This window comes from Marmota flaviventris, chromosome 17, assembly GCF_047511675.1.
Source record: "Marmota flaviventris isolate mMarFla1 chromosome 17, mMarFla1.hap1, whole genome shotgun sequence".
Taxonomy (NCBI): domain Eukaryota; kingdom Metazoa; phylum Chordata; class Mammalia; order Rodentia; family Sciuridae; genus Marmota; species Marmota flaviventris.
The window spans coordinates 47,707,521-47,728,981 of record NC_092514.1 but is presented as its reverse complement, the minus strand read 5'-3'; the positions used below and the strand labels follow the sequence as shown (position 1 = coordinate 47,728,981).

Here is a 21,461-nt window from a genome sequence, read left to right as displayed (position 1 = left end):
TTCTGATGGGTGAGTCCCAGGCCATCTGGGACAGCTATACCATGCCCCCCAACCCCAGCCCATGTGTGGGCCCCTCTACCTGGGGAGGGGCCAAGCCTCTGGCACCAGTGGGCCTCAGCCAGACCCTGCCTTACCACCCCAGCACTGCCTCCCCGCCCAAAGTGGGTGGGCGCTGCTCTCTCCTCCCAGAGACACCCTCCTACCTCCAAACTTTGTGTCCCCCTCTTCCACAGCCTGCCAACTGTTCCTTGGCCCTTCCTCCCAGGCCCTCTCCCAGCACTTTGGCAGGCTTGGCTCTGCAGCCAGGGGCTCCCTTGGGGGGCCACCCTCATGAACACCATTATGACTTCACAGTCCCCCTTCCCCCACATCTGGGGCCTCCATCTGACTCCAGTAGGAACTTCCTACTCTCTCACCAGGGCCCAAAGCCCAACAGTACTCACAGGGCCTCAGCAGTAGACAGCTCCAGTCTGCCACCTTTTTTTTTTAATTTTTACTTATTTTTTTTAGTCATACATGACAGAATGTGTGTGGGTGCTGACATGGGCCCCCACGGTGGGATTTCTACGTCTGTCAGCACCAAGGGCTGAGTGGGTTGGGCTGCCCAGGCTGGGGGGCCTGCTATCAATGGTGGGAATGGAGCTACCCCTGGACCTGGAGATCCCAGGTGTCCAAACTACTGACAGCTGGCAGAGGTGGGGGCTCTGGGCTTCTTCCTGTCAGAAACCCCAGGTGGGATGGTGGCTCTAGGGATGAGGGGCTTCTTCCCTCGGGGAGCGTGTTTAGGTACCTTTCAAGACGGCAGACTGAGGAATCAGACCAGAGACTCTGCGTCTAATAGAAGATAAAGTTGGTCCTCATCTTCATCTCGTGGGGGCAGGCCCCAAATTCCTTAATAAGACTCCTATAGCACAAGAGTTAAAACCAAGAATCAACAAATGGGACGAATTCAAACTGAAAAAGTTTTTTCTCAGCAAGAGAAATAATATGCGAGGTGAATAGGGAGCCTACATCCTGGGAACCAATTTTTACCCCTCAAACATCAGATAGAGCTCTAACCTCTAGAGTGTACAAAGAACTCAAAAAGTTAAACAACAAAAAAGCAGATAACCCAATCAACAAATGGGACAAGGACTTGGACAGAAACTTCTCAGAAGAGGACATACAATCAATTAACAAATACATGAAAAAATGCTCACCATCTCTAGCAATCAGAGAAATGCAAATCAAAACCACCCTAAGATACCATCTCACTCCAGTCAGAAAGGCAGCCATTATGAAGTCAAACAACAATAAGTGCTGGCGAGGATGGGGGGGGGGGGGGGGGAAGGTACACTCATACATTGCTGGTGGGACTGCAAATTGGTGCAGCCAATTTGGAAAGCAGTATGGAGATTCCTTGGAAAGCTGGGAATGGAACCACCATTTGACCCAGCTATTCTCCTTCTTGGATTATACCCAAAAGACCTAAGAAGAGCATACTACAGGGACACAGCCACATCAATGTTTACAGCAGCACAATTCACAATAGCTAGAATGGGGAACCAACCTAGATGCCCTTCAATAGATGAATGGATTAAAAAATGTGGCATTTATACACAACGAAATATTACTCAGCACTAAAAAATAACAAGATCATGGCATTTGCAGGGAAATGGATGGCAAAGAAGGCCCAGTGTGAGAAGGTGGCTGTAGGCAGAGCGGGACAGCCATTGCCAAGGAAGAAATGCTCATCCATGGGGAATACGGGTAGGCCACAGAAATGAAAGTTTCCTTTGCCGTCACATCAATAGGGGGACCTCTGAGGCTGCCACCACTTCTGGAACTGGCCTGTCCAGTCACCACTGAGGACCTGAACTGGGAGAAACAGAAAGCTCCGCAGCACATCCACTGCCTTCTGATGGGTGAGTCCCAGGCCATCTGGGACAGCTATACCATGCCCCCCAACCCCAGCCCATGTGTGGGCCCCTCTACCTGGGGAGGGGCCAAGCCTCTGGCACCAGTGGGCCTCAGCCAGACCCTGCCTTACCACCCCAGCACTGCCTCCCCGCCCAAAGTGGGTGGGCGCTGCTCTCTCCTCCCAGAGACACCCTCCTACCTCCAAACTTTGTGTCCCCCTCTTCCACAGCCTGCCAACTGTTCCTTGGCCCTTCCTCCCAGGCCCTCTCCCAGCACTTTGGCAGGCTTGGCTCTGCAGCCAGGGGCTCCCTTGGGGGGCCACCCTCATGAACACCATTATGACTTCACAGTCCCCCTTCCCCCACATCTGGGGCCTCCATCTGACTCCAGTAGGAACTTCCTACTCTCTCACCAGGGCCCAAAGCCCAACAGTACTCACAGGGCCTCAGCAGTAGACAGCTCCAGTCTGCCACCTTTTTTTTTTAATTTTTACTTATTTTTTTTAGTCATACATGACAGAATGTGTGTGGGTGCTGACATGGGCCCCCACGGTGGGATTTCTACGTCTGTCAGCACCAAGGGCTGAGTGGGTTGGGCTGCCCAGGCTGGGGGGCCTGCTATCAATGGTGGGAATGGAGCTACCCCTGGACCTGGAGATCCCAGGTGTCCAAACTACTGACAGCTGGCAGAGGTGGGGGCTCTGGGCTTCTTCCTGTCAGAAACCCCAGGTGGGATGGTGGCTCTAGGGATGAGGGGCTTCTTCCCTCGGGGAGCGTGTTTAGGTACCTTTCAAGACGGCAGACTGAGGAATCAGACCAGAGACTCTGCGTCTAATAGAAGATAAAGTTGGTCCTCATCTTCATCTCGTGGGGGCAGGCCCCAAATTCCTTAATAAGACTCCTATAGCACAAGAGTTAAAACCAAGAATCAACAAATGGGACGAATTCAAACTGAAAAAGTTTTTTCTCAGCAAGAGAAATAATATGCGAGGTGAATAGGGAGCCTACATCCTGGGAACCAATTTTTACCCCTCAAACATCAGATAGAGCTCTAACCTCTAGAGTGTACAAAGAACTCAAAAAGTTAAACAACAAAAAAGCAGATAACCCAATCAACAAATGGGCCAAGGACTTGGACAGAAACTTCTCAGAAGAGGACATACAATCAATTAACAAATACATGAAAAAATGCTCACCATCTCTAGCAATCAGAGAAATGCAAATCAAAACCACCCTAAGATACCATCTCACTCCAGTCAGAAAGGCAGCCATTATGAAGTCAAACAACAATAAGTGCTGGCGAGGATGGGGGGGGGGGGGGAAGGTACACTCATACATTGCTGGTGGGACTGCAAATTGGTGCAGCCAATTTGGAAAGCAGTATGGAGATTCCTTGGAAAGCTGGGAATGGAACCACCATTTGACCCAGCTATTCTCCTTCTTGGATTATACCCAAAAGACCTAAGAAGAGCATACTACAGGGACACAGCCACATCAATGTTTACAGCAGCACAATTCACAATAGCTAGAATGGGGAACCAACCTAGATGCCCTTCAATAGATGAATGGATTAAAAAATGTGGCATTTATACACAACGAAATATTACTCAGCACTAAAAAATAACAAGATCATGGCATTTGCAGGGAAATGGATGGCAAAGAAGGCCCAGTGTGAGAAGGTGGCTGTAGGCAGAGCGGGACAGCCATTGCCAAGGAAGAAATGCTCATCCATGGGGAATACGGGTAGGCCACAGAAATGAAAGTTTCCTTTGCCGTCACATCAATAGGGGGACCTCTGAGGCTGCCACCACTTCTGGAACTGGCCTGTCCAGTCACCACTGAGGACCTGAACTGGGAGAAACAGAAAGCTCCGCAGCACATCCACTGCCTTCTGATGGGTGAGTCCCAGGCCATCTGGGACAGCTATACCATGCCCCCCAACCCCAGCCCATGTGTGGGCCCCTCTACCTGGGGAGGGGCCAAGCCTCTGGCACCAGTGGGCCTCAGCCAGACCCTGCCTTACCACCCCAGCACTGCCTCCCCGCCCAAAGTGGGTGGGCGCTGCTCTCTCCTCCCAGAGACACCCTCCTACCTCCAAACTTTGTGTCCCCCTCTTCCACAGCCTGCCAACTGTTCCTTGGCCCTTCCTCCCAGGCCCTCTCCCAGCACTTTGGCAGGCTTGGCTCTGCAGCCAGGGGCTCCCTTGGGGGGCCACCCTCATGAACACCATTATGACTTCACAGTCCCCCTTCCCCCACATCTGGGGCCTCCATCTGACTCCAGTAGGAACTTCCTACTCTCTCACCAGGGCCCAAAGCCCAACAGTACTCACAGGGCCTCAGCAGTAGACAGCTCCAGTCTGCCACCTTTTTTTTTTAATTTTTACTTATTTTTTTTAGTCATACATGACAGAATGTGTGTGGGTGCTGACATGGGCCCCCACGGTGGGATTTCTACGTCTGTCAGCACCAAGGGCTGAGTGGGTTGGGCTGCCCAGGCTGGGGGGCCTGCTATCAATGGTGGGAATGGAGCTACCCCTGGACCTGGAGATCCCAGGTGTCCAAACTACTGACAGCTGGCAGAGGTGGGGGCTCTGGGCTTCTTCCTGTCAGAAACCCCAGGTGGGATGGTGGCTCTAGGGATGAGGGGCTTCTTCCCTCGGGGAGCGTGTTTAGGTACCTTTCAAGACGGCAGACTGAGGAATCAGACCAGAGACTCTGCGTCTAATAGAAGATAAAGTTGGTCCTCATCTTCATCTCGTGGGGGCAGGCCCCAAATTCCTTAATAAGACTCCTATAGCACAAGAGTTAAAACCAAGAATCAACAAATGGGACGAATTCAAACTGAAAAAGTTTTTTCTCAGCAAGAGAAATAATATGCGAGGTGAATAGGGAGCCTACATCCTGGGAACCAATTTTTACCCCTCAAACATCAGATAGAGCTCTAACCTCTAGAGTGTACAAAGAACTCAAAAAGTTAAACAACAAAAAAGCAGATAACCCAATCAACAAATGGGCCAAGGACTTGGACAGAAACTTCTCAGAAGAGGACATACAATCAATTAACAAATACATGAAAAAATGCTCACCATCTCTAGCAATCAGAGAAATGCAAATCAAAACCACCCTAAGATACCATCTCACTCCAGTCAGAAAGGCAGCCATTATGAAGTCAAACAACAATAAGTGCTGGCGAGGATGGGGCGGGGGGGGGGGAAGGTACACTCATACATTGCTGGTGGGACTGCAAATTGGTGCAGCCAATTTGGAAAGCAGTATGGAGATTCCTTGGAAAGCTGGGAATGGAACCACCATTTGACCCAGCTATTCTCCTTCTTGGATTATACCCAAAAGACCTAAGAAGAGCATACTACAGGGACACAGCCACATCAATGTTTACAGCAGCACAATTCACAATAGCTAGAATGGGGAACCAACCTAGATGCCCTTCAATAGATGAATGGATTAAAAAATGTGGCATTTATACACAACGAAATATTACTCAGCACTAAAAAATAACAAGATCATGGCATTTGCAGGGAAATGGATGGCAAAGAAGGCCCAGTGTGAGAAGGTGGCTGTAGGCAGAGCGGGACAGCCATTGCCAAGGAAGAAATGCTCATCCATGGGGAATACGGGTAGGCCACAGAAATGAAAGTTTCCTTTGCCGTCACATCAATAGGGGGACCTCTGAGGCTGCCACCACTTCTGGAACTGGCCTGTCCAGTCACCACTGAGGACCTGAACTGGGAGAAACAGAAAGCTCCGCAGCACATCCACTGCCTTCTGATGGGTGAGTCCCAGGCCATCTGGGACAGCTATACCATGCCCCCCAACCCCAGCCCATGTGTGGGCCCCTCTACCTGGGGAGGGGCCAAGCCTCTGGCACCAGTGGGCCTCAGCCAGACCCTGCCTTACCACCCCAGCACTGCCTCCCCGCCCAAAGTGGGTGGGCGCTGCTCTCTCCTCCCAGAGACACCCTCCTACCTCCAAACTTTGTGTCCCCCTCTTCCACAGCCTGCCAACTGTTCCTTGGCCCTTCCTCCCAGGCCCTCTCCCAGCACTTTGGCAGGCTTGGCTCTGCAGCCAGGGGCTCCCTTGGGGGGCCACCCTCATGAACACCATTATGACTTCACAGTCCCCCTTCCCCCACATCTGGGGCCTCCATCTGACTCCAGTAGGAACTTCCTACTCTCTCACCAGGGCCCAAAGCCCAACAGTACTCACAGGGCCTCAGCAGTAGACAGCTCCAGTCTGCCACCTTTTTTTTTTAATTTTTACTTATTTTTTTTAGTCATACATGACAGAATGTGTGTGGGTGCTGACATGGGCCCCCACGGTGGGATTTCTACGTCTGTCAGCACCAAGGGCTGAGTGGGTTGGGCTGCCCAGGCTGGGGGGCCTGCTATCAATGGTGGGAATGGAGCTACCCCTGGACCTGGAGATCCCAGGTGTCCAAACTACTGACAGCTGGCAGAGGTGGGGGCTCTGGGCTTCTTCCTGTCAGAAACCCCAGGTGGGATGGTGGCTCTAGGGATGAGGGGCTTCTTCCCTCGGGGAGCGTGTTTAGGTACCTTTCAAGACGGCAGACTGAGGAATCAGACCAGAGACTCTGCGTCTAATAGAAGATAAAGTTGGTCCTCATCTTCATCTCGTGGGGGCAGGCCCCAAATTCCTTAATAAGACTCCTATAGCACAAGAGTTAAAACCAAGAATCAACAAATGGGATGAATTCAAACTGAAAAAGTTTTTTCTCAGCAAGAGAAATAATATGCGAGGTGAATAGGGAGCCTACATCCTGGGAACCAATTTTTACCCCTCAAACATCAGATAGAGCTCTAACCTCTGGAGTGTACAAAGAACTCAAAAAGTTAAACAACAAAAAAGCAGATAACCCAATCAACAAATGGGACAAGGACTTGGACAGAAACTTCTCAGAAGAGGACATACAATCAATTAACAAATACATGAAAAAATGCTCACCATCTCTAGCAATCAGAGAAATGCAAATCAAAACCACCCTAAGATACCATCTCACTCCAGTCAGAAAGGCAGCCATTATGAAGTCAAACAACAATAAGTGCTGGCGAGGATGGGGGGGGGGGGGGAAGGTACACTCATACATTGCTGGTGGGACTGCAAATTGGTGCAGCCAATTTGGAAAGCAGTATGGAGATTCCTTGGAAAGCTGGGAATGGAACCACCATTTGACCCAGCTATTCTCCTTCTTGGATTATACCCAAAAGACCTAAGAAGAGCATACTACAGGGACACAGCCACATCAATGTTTACAGCAGCACAATTCACAATAGCTAGAATGGGGAACCAACCTAGATGCCCTTCAATAGATGAATGGATTAAAAAATGTGGCATTTATACACAACGAAATATTACTCAGCACTAAAAAATAACAAGATCATGGCATTTGCAGGGAAATGGATGGCAAAGAAGGCCCAGTGTGAGAAGGTGGCTGTAGGCAGAGCGGGACAGCCATTGCCAAGGAAGAAATGCTCATCCATGGGGAATACGGGTAGGCCACAGAAATGAAAGTTTCCTTTGCCGTCACATCAATAGGGGGACCTCTGAGGCTGCCACCACTTCTGGAACTGGCCTGTCCAGTCACCACTGAGGACCTGAACTGGGAGAAACAGAAAGCTCCGCAGCACATCCACTGCCTTCTGATGGGTGAGTCCCAGGCCATCTGGGACAGCTATACCATGCCCCCCAACCCCAGCCCATGTGTGGGCCCCTCTACCTGGGGAGGGGCCAAGCCTCTGGCACCAGTGGGCCTCAGCCAGACCCTGCCTTACCACCCCAGCACTGCCTCCCCGCCCAAAGTGGGTGGGCGCTGCTCTCTCCTCCCAGAGACACCCTCCTACCTCCAAACTTTGTGTCCCCCTCTTCCACAGCCTGCCAACTGTTCCTTGGCCCTTCCTCCCAGGCCCTCTCCCAGCACTTTGGCAGGCTTGGCTCTGCAGCCAGGGGCTCCCTTGGGGGGCCACCCTCATGAACACCATTATGACTTCACAGTCCCCCTTCCCCCACATCTGGGGCCTCCATCTGACTCCAGTAGGAACTTCCTACTCTCTCACCAGGGCCCAAAGCCCAACAGTACTCACAGGGCCTCAGCAGTAGACAGCTCCAGTCTGCCACCTTTTTTTTTTAATTTTTACTTATTTTTTTTAGTCATACATGACAGAATGTGTGTGGGTGCTGACATGGGCCCCCACGGTGGGATTTCTACGTCTGTCAGCACCAAGGGCTGAGTGGGTTGGGCTGCCCAGGCTGGGGGGCCTGCTATCAATGGTGGGAATGGAGCTACCCCTGGACCTGGAGATCCCAGGTGTCCAAACTACTGACAGCTGGCAGAGGTGGGGGCTCTGGGCTTCCTCCTGTCAGAAACCCCAGGTGGGATGGTGGCTCTAGGGATGAGGGGCTTCTTCCCTCGGGGAGCGTGTTTAGGTACCTTTCAAGACGGCAGACTGAGGAATCAGACCAGAGACTCTGCGTCTAATAGAAGATAAAGTTGGTCCTCATCTTCATCTCGTGGGGGCAGGCCCCAAATTCCTTAATAAGACTCCTATAGCACAAGAGTTAAAACCAAGAATCAACAAATGGGACGAATTCAAACTGAAAAAGTTTTTTCTCAGCAAGAGAAATAATATGCGAGGTGAATAGGGAGCCTACATCCTGGGAACCAATTTTTACCCCTCAAACATCAGATAGAGCTCTAACCTCTAGAGTGTACAAAGAACTCAAAAAGTTAAACAACAAAAAAGCAGATAACCCAATCAACAAATGGGCCAAGGACTTGGACAGAAACTTCTCAGAAGAGGACATACAATCAATTAACAAATACATGAAAAAATGCTCACCATCTCTAGCAATCAGAGAAATGCAAATCAAAACCACCCTAAGATACCATCTCACTCCAGTCAGAAAGGCAGCCATTATGAAGTCAAACAACAATAAGTGCTGGCGAGGATGGGGCGGGGGGGGGGAAGGTACACTCATACATTGCTGGTGGGACTGCAAATTGGTGCAGCCAATTTGGAAAGCAGTATGGAGATTCCTTGGAAAGCTGGGAATGGAACCACCATTTGACCCAGCTATTCTCCTTCTTGGATTATACCCAAAAGACCTAAGAAGAGCATACTACAGGGACACAGCCACATCAATGTTTACAGCAGCACAATTCACAATAGCTAGAATGGGGAACCAACCTAGATGCCCTTCAATAGATGAATGGATTAAAAAATGTGGCATTTATACACAACGAAATATTACTCAGCACTAAAAAATAACAAGATCATGGCATTTGCAGGGAAATGGATGGCAAAGAAGGCCCAGTGTGAGAAGGTGGCTGTAGGCAGAGCGGGACAGCCATTGCCAAGGAAGAAATGCTCATCCATGGGGAATACGGGTAGGCCACAGAAATGAAAGTTTCCTTTGCCGTCACATCAATAGGGGGACCTCTGAGGCTGCCACCACTTCTGGAACTGGCCTGTCCAGTCACCACTGAGGACCTGAACTGGGAGAAACAGAAAGCTCCGCAGCACATCCACTGCCTTCTGATGGGTGAGTCCCAGGCCATCTGGGACAGCTATACCATGCCCCCCAACCCCAGCCCATGTGTGGGCCCCTCTACCTGGGGAGGGGCCAAGCCTCTGGCACCAGTGGGCCTCAGCCAGACCCTGCCTTACCACCCCAGCACTGCCTCCCCGCCCAAAGTGGGTGGGCGCTGCTCTCTCCTCCCAGAGACACCCTCCTACCTCCAAACTTTGTGTCCCCCTCTTCCACAGCCTGCCAACTGTTCCTTGGCCCTTCCTCCCAGGCCCTCTCCCAGCACTTTGGCAGGCTTGGCTCTGCAGCCAGGGGCTCCCTTGGGGGGCCACCCTCATGAACACCATTATGACTTCACAGTCCCCCTTCCCCCACATCTGGGGCCTCCATCTGACTCCAGTAGGAACTTCCTACTCTCTCACCAGGGCCCAAAGCCCAACAGTACTCACAGGGCCTCAGCAGTAGACAGCTCCAGTCTGCCACCTTTTTTTTTTAATTTTTACTTATTTTTTTTAGTCATACATGACAGAATGTGTGTGGGTGCTGACATGGGCCCCCACGGTGGGATTTCTACGTCTGTCAGCACCAAGGGCTGAGTGGGTTGGGCTGCCCAGGCTGGGGGGCCTGCTATCAATGGTGGGAATGGAGCTACCCCTGGACCTGGAGATCCCAGGTGTCCAAACTACTGACAGCTGGCAGAGGTGGGGGCTCTGGGCTTCTTCCTGTCAGAAACCCCAGGTGGGATGGTGGCTCTAGGGATGAGGGGCTTCTTCCCTCGGGGAGCGTGTTTAGGTACCTTTCAAGACGGCAGACTGAGGAATCAGACCAGAGACTCTGCGTCTAATAGAAGATAAAGTTGGTCCTCATCTTCATCTCGTGGGGGCAGGCCCCAAATTCCTTAATAAGACTCCTATAGCACAAGAGTTAAAACCAAGAATCAACAAATGGGACGAATTCAAACTGAAAAAGTTTTTTCTCAGCAAGAGAAATAATATGCGAGGTGAATAGGGAGCCTACATCCTGGGAACCAATTTTTACCCCTCAAACATCAGATAGAGCTCTAACCTCTAGAGTGTACAAAGAACTCAAAAAGTTAAACAACAAAAAAGCAGATAACCCAATCAACAAATGGGCCAAGGACTTGGACAGAAACTTCTCAGAAGAGGACATACAATCAATTAACAAATACATGAAAAAATGCTCACCATCTCTAGCAATCAGAGAAATGCAAATCAAAACCACCCTAAGATACCATCTCACTCCAGTCAGAAAGGCAGCCATTATGAAGTCAAACAACAATAAGTGCTGGCGAGGATGGGGCGGGGGGGGGGAAGGTACACTCATACATTGCTGGTGGGACTGCAAATTGGTGCAGCCAATTTGGAAAGCAGTATGGAGATTCCTTGGAAAGCTGGGAATGGAACCACCATTTGACCCAGCTATTCTCCTTCTTGGATTATACCCAAAAGACCTAAGAAGAGCATACTACAGGGACACAGCCACATCAATGTTTACAGCAGCACAATTCACAATAGCTAGAATGGGGAACCAACCTAGATGCCCTTCAATAGATGAATGGATTAAAAAATGTGGCATTTATACACAACGAAATATTACTCAGCACTAAAAAATAACAAGATCATGGCATTTGCAGGGAAATGGATGGCAAAGAAGGCCCAGTGTGAGAAGGTGGCTGTAGGCAGAGCGGGACAGCCATTGCCAAGGAAGAAATGCTCATCCATGGGGAATACGGGTAGGCCACAGAAATGAAAGTTTCCTTTGCCGTCACATCAATAGGGGGACCTCTGAGGCTGCCACCACTTCTGGAACTGGCCTGTCCAGTCACCACTGAGGACCTGAACTGGGAGAAACAGAAAGCTCCGCAGCACATCCACTGCCTTCTGATGGGTGAGTCCCAGGCCATCTGGGACAGCTATACCATGCCCCCCAACCCCAGCCCATGTGTGGGCCCCTCTACCTGGGGAGGGGCCAAGCCTCTGGCACCAGTGGGCCTCAGCCAGACCCTGCCTTACCACCCCAGCACTGCCTCCCCGCCCAAAGTGGGTGGGCGCTGCTCTCTCCTCCCAGAGACACCCTCCTACCTCCAAACTTTGTGTCCCCCTCTTCCACAGCCTGCCAACTGTTCCTTGGCCCTTCCTCCCAGGCCCTCTCCCAGCACTTTGGCAGGCTTGGCTCTGCAGCCAGGGGCTCCCTTGGGGGGCCACCCTCATGAACACCATTATGACTTCACAGTCCCCCTTCCCCCACATCTGGGGCCTCCATCTGACTCCAGTAGGAACTTCCTACTCTCTCACCAGGGCCCAAAGCCCAACAGTACTCACAGGGCCTCAGCAGTAGACAGCTCCAGTCTGCCACCTTTTTTTTTTAATTTTTACTTATTTTTTTTAGTCATACATGACAGAATGTGTGTGGGTGCTGACATGGGCCCCCACGGTGGGATTTCTACGTCTGTCAGCACCAAGGGCTGAGTGGGTTGGGCTGCCCAGGCTGGGGGGCCTGCTATCAATGGTGGGAATGGAGCTACCCCTGGACCTGGAGATCCCAGGTGTCCAAACTACTGACAGCTGGCAGAGGTGGGGGCTCTGGGCTTCCTCCTGTCAGAAACCCCAGGTGGGATGGTGGCTCTAGGGATGAGGGGCTTCTTCCCTCGGGGAGCGTGTTTAGGTACCTTTCAAGACGGCAGACTGAGGAATCAGACCAGAGACTCTGCGTCTAATAGAAGATAAAGTTGGTCCTCATCTTCATCTCGTGGGGGCAGGCCCCAAATTCCTTAATAAGACTCCTATAGCACAAGAGTTAAAACCAAGAATCAACAAATGGGACGAATTCAAACTGAAAAAGTTTTTTCTCAGCAAGAGAAATAATATGCGAGGTGAATAGGGAGCCTACATCCTGGGAACCAATTTTTACCCCTCAAACATCAGATAGAGCTCTAACCTCTAGAGTGTACAAAGAACTCAAAAAGTTAAACAACAAAAAAGCAGATAACCCAATCAACAAATGGGCCAAGGACTTGGACAGAAACTTCTCAGAAGAGGACATACAATCAATTAACAAATACATGAAAAAATGCTCACCATCTCTAGCAATCAGAGAAATGCAAATCAAAACCACCCTAAGATACCATCTCACTCCAGTCAGAAAGGCAGCCATTATGAAGTCAAACAACAATAAGTGCTGGCGAGGATGGGGGGGGGGGGGAAGGTACACTCATACATTGCTGGTGGGACTGCAAATTGGTGCAGCCAATTTGGAAAGCAGTATGGAGATTCCTTGGAAAGCTGGGAATGGAACCACCATTTGACCCAGCTATTCTCCTTCTTGGATTATACCCAAAAGACCTAAGAAGAGCATACTACAGGGACACAGCCACATCAATGTTTACAGCAGCACAATTCACAATAGCTAGAATGGGGAACCAACCTAGATGCCCTTCAATAGATGAATGGATTAAAAAATGTGGCATTTATACACAACGAAATATTACTCAGCACTAAAAAATAACAAGATCATGGCATTTGCAGGGAAATGGATGGCAAAGAAGGCCCAGTGTGAGAAGGTGGCTGTAGGCAGAGCGGGACAGCCATTGCCAAGGAAGAAATGCTCATCCATGGGGAATACGGGTAGGCCACAGAAATGAAAGTTTCCTTTGCCGTCACATCAATAGGGGGACCTCTGAGGCTGCCACCACTTCTGGAACTGGCCTGTCCAGTCACCACTGAGGACCTGAACTGGGAGAAACAGAAAGCTCCGCAGCACATCCACTGCCTTCTGATGGGTGAGTCCCAGGCCATCTGGGACAGCTATACCATGCCCCCCAACCCCAGCCCATGTGTGGGCCCCTCTACCTGGGGAGGGGCCAAGCCTCTGGCACCAGTGGGCCTCAGCCAGACCCTGCCTTACCACCCCAGCACTGCCTCCCCGCCCAAAGTGGGTGGGCGCTGCTCTCTCCTCCCAGAGACACCCTCCTACCTCCAAACTTTGTGTCCCCCTCTTCCACAGCCTGCCAACTGTTCCTTGGCCCTTCCTCCCAGGCCCTCTCCCAGCACTTTGGCAGGCTTGGCTCTGCAGCCAGGGGCTCCCTTGGGGGGCCACCCTCATGAACACCATTATGACTTCACAGTCCCCCTTCCCCCACATCTGGGGCCTCCATCTGACTCCAGTAGGAACTTCCTACTCTCTCACCAGGGCCCAAAGCCCAACAGTACTCACAGGGCCTCAGCAGTAGACAGCTCCAGTCTGCCACCTTTTTTTTTTAATTTTTACTTATTTTTTTTAGTCATACATGACAGAATGTGTGTGGGTGCTGACATGGGCCCCCACGGTGGGATTTCTACGTCTGTCAGCACCAAGGGCTGAGTGGGTTGGGCTGCCCAGGCTGGGGGGCCTGCTATCAATGGTGGGAATGGAGCTACCCCTGGACCTGGAGATCCCAGGTGTCCAAACTACTGACAGCTGGCAGAGGTGGGGGCTCTGGGCTTCTTCCTGTCAGAAACCCCAGGTGGGATGGTGGCTCTAGGGATGAGGGGCTTCTTCCCTCGGGGAGCGTGTTTAGGTACCTTTCAAGACGGCAGACTGAGGAATCAGACCAGAGACTCTGCGTCTAATAGAAGATAAAGTTGGTCCTCATCTTCATCTCGTGGGGGCAGGCCCCAAATTCCTTAATAAGACTCCTATAGCACAAGAGTTAAAACCAAGAATCAACAAATGGGACGAATTCAAACTGAAAAAGTTTTTTCTCAGCAAGAGAAATAATATGCGAGGTGAATAGGGAGCCTACATCCTGGGAACCAATTTTTACCCCTCAAACATCAGATAGAGCTCTAACCTCTAGAGTGTACAAAGAACTCAAAAAGTTAAACAACAAAAAAGCAGATAACCCAATCAACAAATGGGCCAAGGACTTGGACAGAAACTTCTCAGAAGAGGACATACAATCAATTAACAAATACATGAAAAAATGCTCACCATCTCTAGCAATCAGAGAAATGCAAATCAAAACCACCCTAAGATACCATCTCACTCCAGTCAGAAAGGCAGCCATTATGAAGTCAAACAACAATAAGTGCTGGCGAGGATGGGGCGGGGGGGGGAAGGTACACTCATACATTGCTGGTGGGACTGCAAATTGGTGCAGCCAATTTGGAAAGCAGTATGGAGATTCCTTGGAAAGCTGGGAATGGAACCACCATTTGACCCAGCTATTCTCCTTCTTGGATTATACCCAAAAGACCTAAGAAGAGCATACTACAGGGACACAGCCACATCAATGTTTACAGCAGCACAATTCACAATAGCTAGAATGGGGAACCAACCTAGATGCCCTTCAATAGATGAATGGATTAAAAAATGTGGCATTTATACACAACGAAATATTACTCAGCACTAAAAAATAACAAGATCATGGCATTTGCAGGGAAATGGATGGCAAAGAAGGCCCAGTGTGAGAAGGTGGCTGTAGGCAGAGCGGGACAGCCATTGCCAAGGAAGAAATGCTCATCCATGGGGAATACGGGTAGGCCACAGAAATGAAAGTTTCCTTTGCCGTCACATCAATAGGGGGACCTCTGAGGCTGCCACCACTTCTGGAACTGGCCTGTCCAGTCACCACTGAGGACCTGAACTGGGAGAAACAGAAAGCTCCGCAGCACATCCACTGCCTTCTGATGGGTGAGTCCCAGGCCATCTGGGACAGCTATACCATGCCCCCCAACCCCAGCCCATGTGTGGGCCCCTCTACCTGGGGAGGGGCCAAGCCTCTGGCACCAGTGGGCCTCAGCCAGACCCTGCCTTACCACCCCAGCACTGCCTCCCCGCCCAAAGTGGGTGGGCGCTGCTCTCTCCTCCCAGAGACACCCTCCTACCTCCAAACTTTGTGTCCCCCTCTTCCACAGCCTGCCAACTGTTCCTTGGCCCTTCCTCCCAGGCCCTCTCCCAGCACTTTGGCAGGCTTGGCTCTGCAGCCAGGGGCTCCCTTGGGGGGCCACCCTCATGAACACCATTATGACTTCACAGTCCCCCTTCCCCCACATCTGGGGCCTCCATCTGACTCCAGTAGGAACTTCCTACTCTCTCACCAGGGCCCAAAGCCCAACAGTACTCACAGGGCCTCAGCAGTAGACAGCTCCAGTCTGCCACCTTTTTTTTTTAATTTTTACTTATTTTTTTTAGTCATACATGACAGAATGTGTGTGGGTGCTGACATGGGCCCCCACGGTGGGATTTCTACGTCTGTCAGCACCAAGGGCTGAGTGGGTTGGGCTGCCCAGGCTGGGGGGCCTGCTATCAATGGTGGGAATGGAGCTACCCCTGGACCTGGAGATCCCAGGTGTCCAAACTACTGACAGCTGGCAGAGGTGGGGGCTCTGGGCTTCCTCCTGTCAGAAACCCCAGGTGGGATGGTGGCTCTAGGGATGAGGGGCTTCTTCCCTCGGGGAGCGTGTTTAGGTACCTTTCAAGACGGCAGACTGAGGAATCAGACCAGAGACTCTGCGTCTAATAGAAGATAAAGTTGGTCCTCATCTTCATCTCGTGGGGGCAGGCCCCAAATTCCTTAATAAGACTCCTATAGCACAAGAGTTAAAACCAAGAATCAACAAATGGGACGAATTCAAACTGAAAAAGTTTTTTCTCAGCAAGAGAAATAATATGCGAGGTGAATAGGGAGCCTACATCCTGGGAACCAATTTTTACCCCTCAAACATCAGATAGAGCTCTAACCTCTAGAGTGTACAAAGAACTCAAAAAGTTAAACAACAAAAAAGCAGATAACCCAATCAACAAATGGGCCAAGGACTTGGACAGAAACTTCTCAGAAGAGGACATACAATCAATTAACAAATACATGAAAAAATGCTCACCATCTCTAGCAATCAGAGAAATGCAAATCAAAACCACCCTAAGATACCATCTCACTCCAGTCAGAAAGGCAGCCATTATGAAGTCAAACAACAATAAGTGCTGGCGAGGATGGGGGGGGGGGGAAGGTACACTCATACATTGCTGGTGGGACTGCAAATTGGTGCAGCCAATTTGGAAAGCAGTATGGAGATTCCTTGGAAAGCTGGGAATGGAACCACCATTTGACCCAGCTATTCTCCTTCTTGGATTATACCCAAAAGACCTAAGAAGAGCATACTACAGGGACACAGCCACATCAATGTTTACAGCAGCACAATTCACAATAGCTAGAATGGGGAACCAACCTAGATGCCCTTCAATAGATGAATGGATTAAAAAATGTGGCATTTATACACAACGAAATATTACTCAGCACTAAAAAATAACAAGATCATGGCATTTGCAGGGAAATGGATGGCAAAGAAGGCCCAGTGTGAGAAGGTGGCTGTAGGCAGAGCGGGACAGCCATTGCCAGGAAGAAATGCTCATCCATGGGGAATACGGGTAGGCCACAGAAATGAAAGTTTCCTTTGCCGTCACATCAATAGGGGGACCTCTGAGGCTGCCACCACTTCTGGAACTGGCCTGTCCAGTCACCACTGAGGACCTGAACTGGAGAAACAGAAAGCTCCGCAGCATCCACTGCCTTCTGATGGGTGAGTCCCAGGCCATCTGGGACAGCCTATACCATGCCCCCCAACCCCAGCCCATGTGTGGGCCCCTCTACCTGGGGAGGAGGGGCCAAGCCTCTGGCACCAGTGGGCCTCAGCCAGACCCTGCCTTACCACCCCAGCACTGCCTCCCCGCCCAAAGTGGGTGGGCGCTGCTCTCTCCTCCCAGAGACACCCTCCTACCTCCAAACTTTGTGTCCCCCTCTTCCACAGCCTGCCAACTGTTCCTTGGCCCTTCCTCCCAGGCCCTCTCCCAGCACTTTGGCAGGCTTGGCTCTGCAGCCAGGGGCTCCCTTGGGGGGCCACCCTCATGAACACCATTATGACTTCACAGTCCCCCTTCCCCCACATCTGGGGCCTCCATCTGACTCCAGTAGGAACTTCCTACTCTCTCACCAGGGCCCAAAGCCCAACAGTACTCACAGGGCCTCAGCAGTAGACAGCTCCAGTCTGCCACCTTTTTTTTTTAATTTTTACTTATTTTTTTTAGTCATACATGACAGAATGTGTGTGGGTGCTGACATGGGCCCCCACGGTGGGATTTCTACGTCTGTCAGCACCAAGGGCTGAGTGGGTTGGGCTGCCCAGGCTGGGGGGCCTGCTATCAATGGTGGGAATGGAGCTACCCCTGGACCTGGAGATCCCAGGTGTCCAAACTACTGACAGCTGGCAGAGGTGGGGGCTCTGGGCTTCTTCCTGTCAGAAACCCCAGGTGGGATGGTGGCTCTAGGGATGAGGGGCTTCTTCCCTCGGGGAGCGTGTTTAGGTACCTTTCAAGACGGCAGACTGAGGAATCAGACCAGAGACTCTGCGTCTAATAGAAGATAAAGTTGGTCCTCATCTTCATCTCGTGGGGGCAGGCCCCAAATTCCTTAATAAGACTCCTATAGCACAAGAGTTAAAACCAAGAATCAACAAATGGGACGAATTCAAACTGAAAAAGTTTTTTCTCAGCAAGAGAAATAATATGCGAGGTGAATAGGGAGCCTACATCCTGGGAACCAATTTTTACCCCTCAAACATCAGATAGAGCTCTAACCTCTAGAGTGTACAAAGAACTCAAAAAGTTAAACAACAAAAAAGCAGATAACCCAATCAACAAATGGGACAAGGACTTGGACAGAAACTTCTCAGAAGAGGACATACAATCAATTAACAAATACATGAAAAAATGCTCACCATCTCTAGCAATCAGAGAAATGCAAATCAAAACCACCCTAAGATACCATCTCACTCCAGTCAGAAAGGCAGCCATTATGAAGTCAAACAACAATAAGTGCTGGCGAGGATGGGGGGGGGGGGGGGAAGGTACACTCATACATTGCTGGTGGGACTGCAAATTGGTGCAGCCAATTTGGAAAGCAGTATGGAGATTCCTTGGAAAGCTGGGAATGGAACCACCATTTGACCCAGCTATTCTCCTTCTTGGATTATACCCAAAAGACCTAAGAAGAGCATACTACAGGGACACAGCCACATCAATGTTTACAGCAGCACAATTCACAATAGCTAGAATGGGGAACCAACCTAGATGCCCTTCAATAGATGAATGGATTAAAAAATGTGGCATTTATACACAACGAAATATTACTCAGCACTAAAAAATAACAAGATCATGGCATTTGCAGGGAAATGGATGGCAAAGAAGGCCCAGTGTGAGAAGGTGGCTGTAGGCAGAGCGGGACAGCCATTGCCAAGGAAGAAATGCTCATCCATGGGGAATACGGGTAGGCCACAGAAATGAAAGTTTCCTTTGCCGTCACATCAATAGGGGGACCTCTGAGGCTGCCACCACTTCTGGAACTGGCCTGTCCAGTCACCACTGAGGACCTGAACTGGGAGAAACAGAAAGCTCCGCAGCACATCCACTGCCTTCTGATGGGTGAGTCCCAGGCCATCTGGGACAGCTATACCATGCCCCCCAACCCCAGCCCATGTGTGGGCCCCTCTACCTGGGGAGGGGCCAAGCCTCTGGCACCAGTGGGCCTCAGCCAGACCCTGCCTTACCACCCCAGCACTGCCTCCCCGCCCAAAGTGGGTGGGCGCTGCTCTCTCCTCCCAGAGACACCCTCCTACCTCCAAACTTTGTGTCCCCCTCTTCCACAGCCTGCCAACTGTTCCTTGGCCCTTCCTCCCAGGCCCTCTCCCAGCACTTTGGCAGGCTTGGCTCTGCAGCCAGGGGCTCCCTTGGGGGGCCACCCTCATGAACACCATTATGACTTCACAGTCCCCCTTCCCCCACATCTGGGGCCTCCATCTGACTCCAGTAGGAACTTCCTACTCTCTCACCAGGGCCCAAAGCCCAACAGTACCTCACAGGGCCTCAGCAGTAGACAGCTCCAGTCTGCCACCTTTTTTTTTTAATTTTTACTTATTTTTTTTAGTCATACATGACAGAATGTGTGTGGGTGCTGACATGGGCCCCCACGGTGGGATTTCTACGTCTGTCAGCACCAAGGGCTGAGTGGGTTGGGCTGCCCAGGCTGGGGGGCCTGCTATCAATGGTGGGAATGGAGCTACCCCTGGACCTGGAGATCCCAGGTGTCCAAACTACTGACAGCTGGCAGAGGTGGGGGCTCTGGGCTTCTTCCTGTCAGAAACCCCAGGTGGGATGGTGGCTCTAGGGATGAGGGGCTTCTTCCCTCGGGGAGCGTGTTTAGGTACCTTTCAAGACGGCAGACTGAGGAATCAGACCAGAGACTCTGCGTCTAATAGAAGATAAAGTTGGTCCTCATCTTCATCTCGTGGGGGCAGGCCCCAAATTCCTTAATAAGACTCCTATAGCACAAGAGTTAAAACCAAGAATCAACAAATGGGACGAATTCAAACTGAAAAAGTTTTTTCTCAGCAAGAGAAATAATATGCGAGGTGAATAGGGAGCCTACATCCTGGGAACCAATTTTTACCCCTCAAACATCAGATAGAGCTCTAACCTCTAGAGTGTACAAAGAACTCAAAAAGTTAAACAACAAAAAAGCAGATAACCCAATCAACAAATGGGACAAGGACTTGGACAGAAACTTCTCAGAAGAGGACATACAATCAATTAACAAATACATGAAAAAATGCTCACCATCTCTAGCAATCAGAGAAATGCAAATCAAAACCACCCTAAGATACCATCTCACTCCAGTCAGAAAGGCAGCCATTATGAAGTCAAACAACAATAAGTGCTGGCGAGGATGGGGGGGGGGGGGGGAAGGTACACTCATACATTGCTGGTGGGACTGCAAATTGGTGCAGCCAATTTGGAAAGCAGTATGGAGATTCCTTGGAAAGCTGGGAATGGAACCACCATTTGACCCAGCTATTCTCCTTCTTGGATTATACCCAAAAGACCTAAGAAGAGCATACTACAGGGACACAGCCACATCAATGTTTACAGCAGCACAATTCACAATAGCTAGAATGGGGAACCAACCTAGATGCCCTTCAATAGATGAATGGATTAAAAAATGTGGCATTTATACACAACGAAATATTACTCAGCACTAAAAAATAACAAGATCATGGCATTTGCAGGGAAATGGATGGCAAAGAAGGCCCAGTGTGAGAAGGTGGCTGTAGGCAGAGCGGGACAGCCATTGCCAAGGAAGAAATGCTCATCCATGGGGAATACGGGTAGGCCACAGAAATGAAAGTTTCCTTTGCCGTCACATCAATAGGGGGACCTCTGAGGCTGCCACCACTTCTGGAACTGGCCTGTCCAGTCACCACTGAGGACCTGAACTGGGAGAAACAGAAAGCTCCGCAGCACATCCACTGCCTTCTGATGGGTGAGTCCCAGGCCATCTGGGACAGCTATACCATGCCCCCCAACCCCAGCCCATGTGTGGGCCCCTCTACCTGGGGAGGGGCCAAGCCTCTGGCACCAGTGGGCCTCAGCCAGACCCTGCCTTACCACCCCAGCACTGCCTCCCCGCCCAAAGTGGGTGGGCGCTGCTCTCTCCTCCCAGAGACACCCTCCTACCTCCAAACTTTGTGTCCCCCTCTTCCACAGCCTGCCAACTGTTCCTTGGCCCTTCCTCCCAGGCCCTCTCCCAGCACTTTGGCAGGCTTGGCTCTGCAGCCAGGGGCTCCCTTGGGGGGCCACCCTCATGAACACCATTATGACTTCACAGTCCCCCTTCCCCCACATCTGGGGCCTCCATCTGACTCCAGTAGGAACTTCCTACTCTCTCACCAGGGCCCAAAGCCCAACAGTACTCACAGGGCCTCAGCAGTAGACAGCTCCAGTCTGCCACCTTTTTTTTTTAATTTTTACTTATTTTTTTTAGTCATACATGACAGAATGTGTGTGGGTGCTGACATGGGCCCCCACGGTGGGATTTCTACGTCTGTCAGCACCAAGGGCTGAGTGGGTTGGGCTGCCCAGGCTGGGGGGCCTGCTATCAATGGTGGGAATGGAG

General features: G+C 50.9%; 1 long non-coding RNA gene across 1 annotated transcript in view; it reads right to left on the bottom strand.

The window, feature by feature from the left end:
• Nucleotides 1-17,932, bottom strand: part of LOC139702435 (uncharacterized) — a 42,292-nt gene extending 24,360 nt beyond the window's left edge. Inside the window, exons 1-10 of the long non-coding RNA XR_011705048.1 lie at nucleotides 17,823-17,932; nucleotides 15,933-16,046; nucleotides 14,041-14,154; nucleotides 12,150-12,263; nucleotides 10,257-10,370; nucleotides 8,364-8,477; nucleotides 6,472-6,585; nucleotides 4,578-4,691; nucleotides 2,686-2,799; nucleotides 791-904 (exon numbers count right to left, since the gene is read on the bottom strand). This is a non-coding gene — a long non-coding RNA (uncharacterized lncRNA). The remainder of the gene's footprint in view (nucleotides 1-790; nucleotides 905-2,685; nucleotides 2,800-4,577; nucleotides 4,692-6,471; nucleotides 6,586-8,363; nucleotides 8,478-10,256; nucleotides 10,371-12,149; nucleotides 12,264-14,040; nucleotides 14,155-15,932; nucleotides 16,047-17,822) is intronic.
• Nucleotides 17,933-21,461: the final 3,529 nt, after the last annotated feature.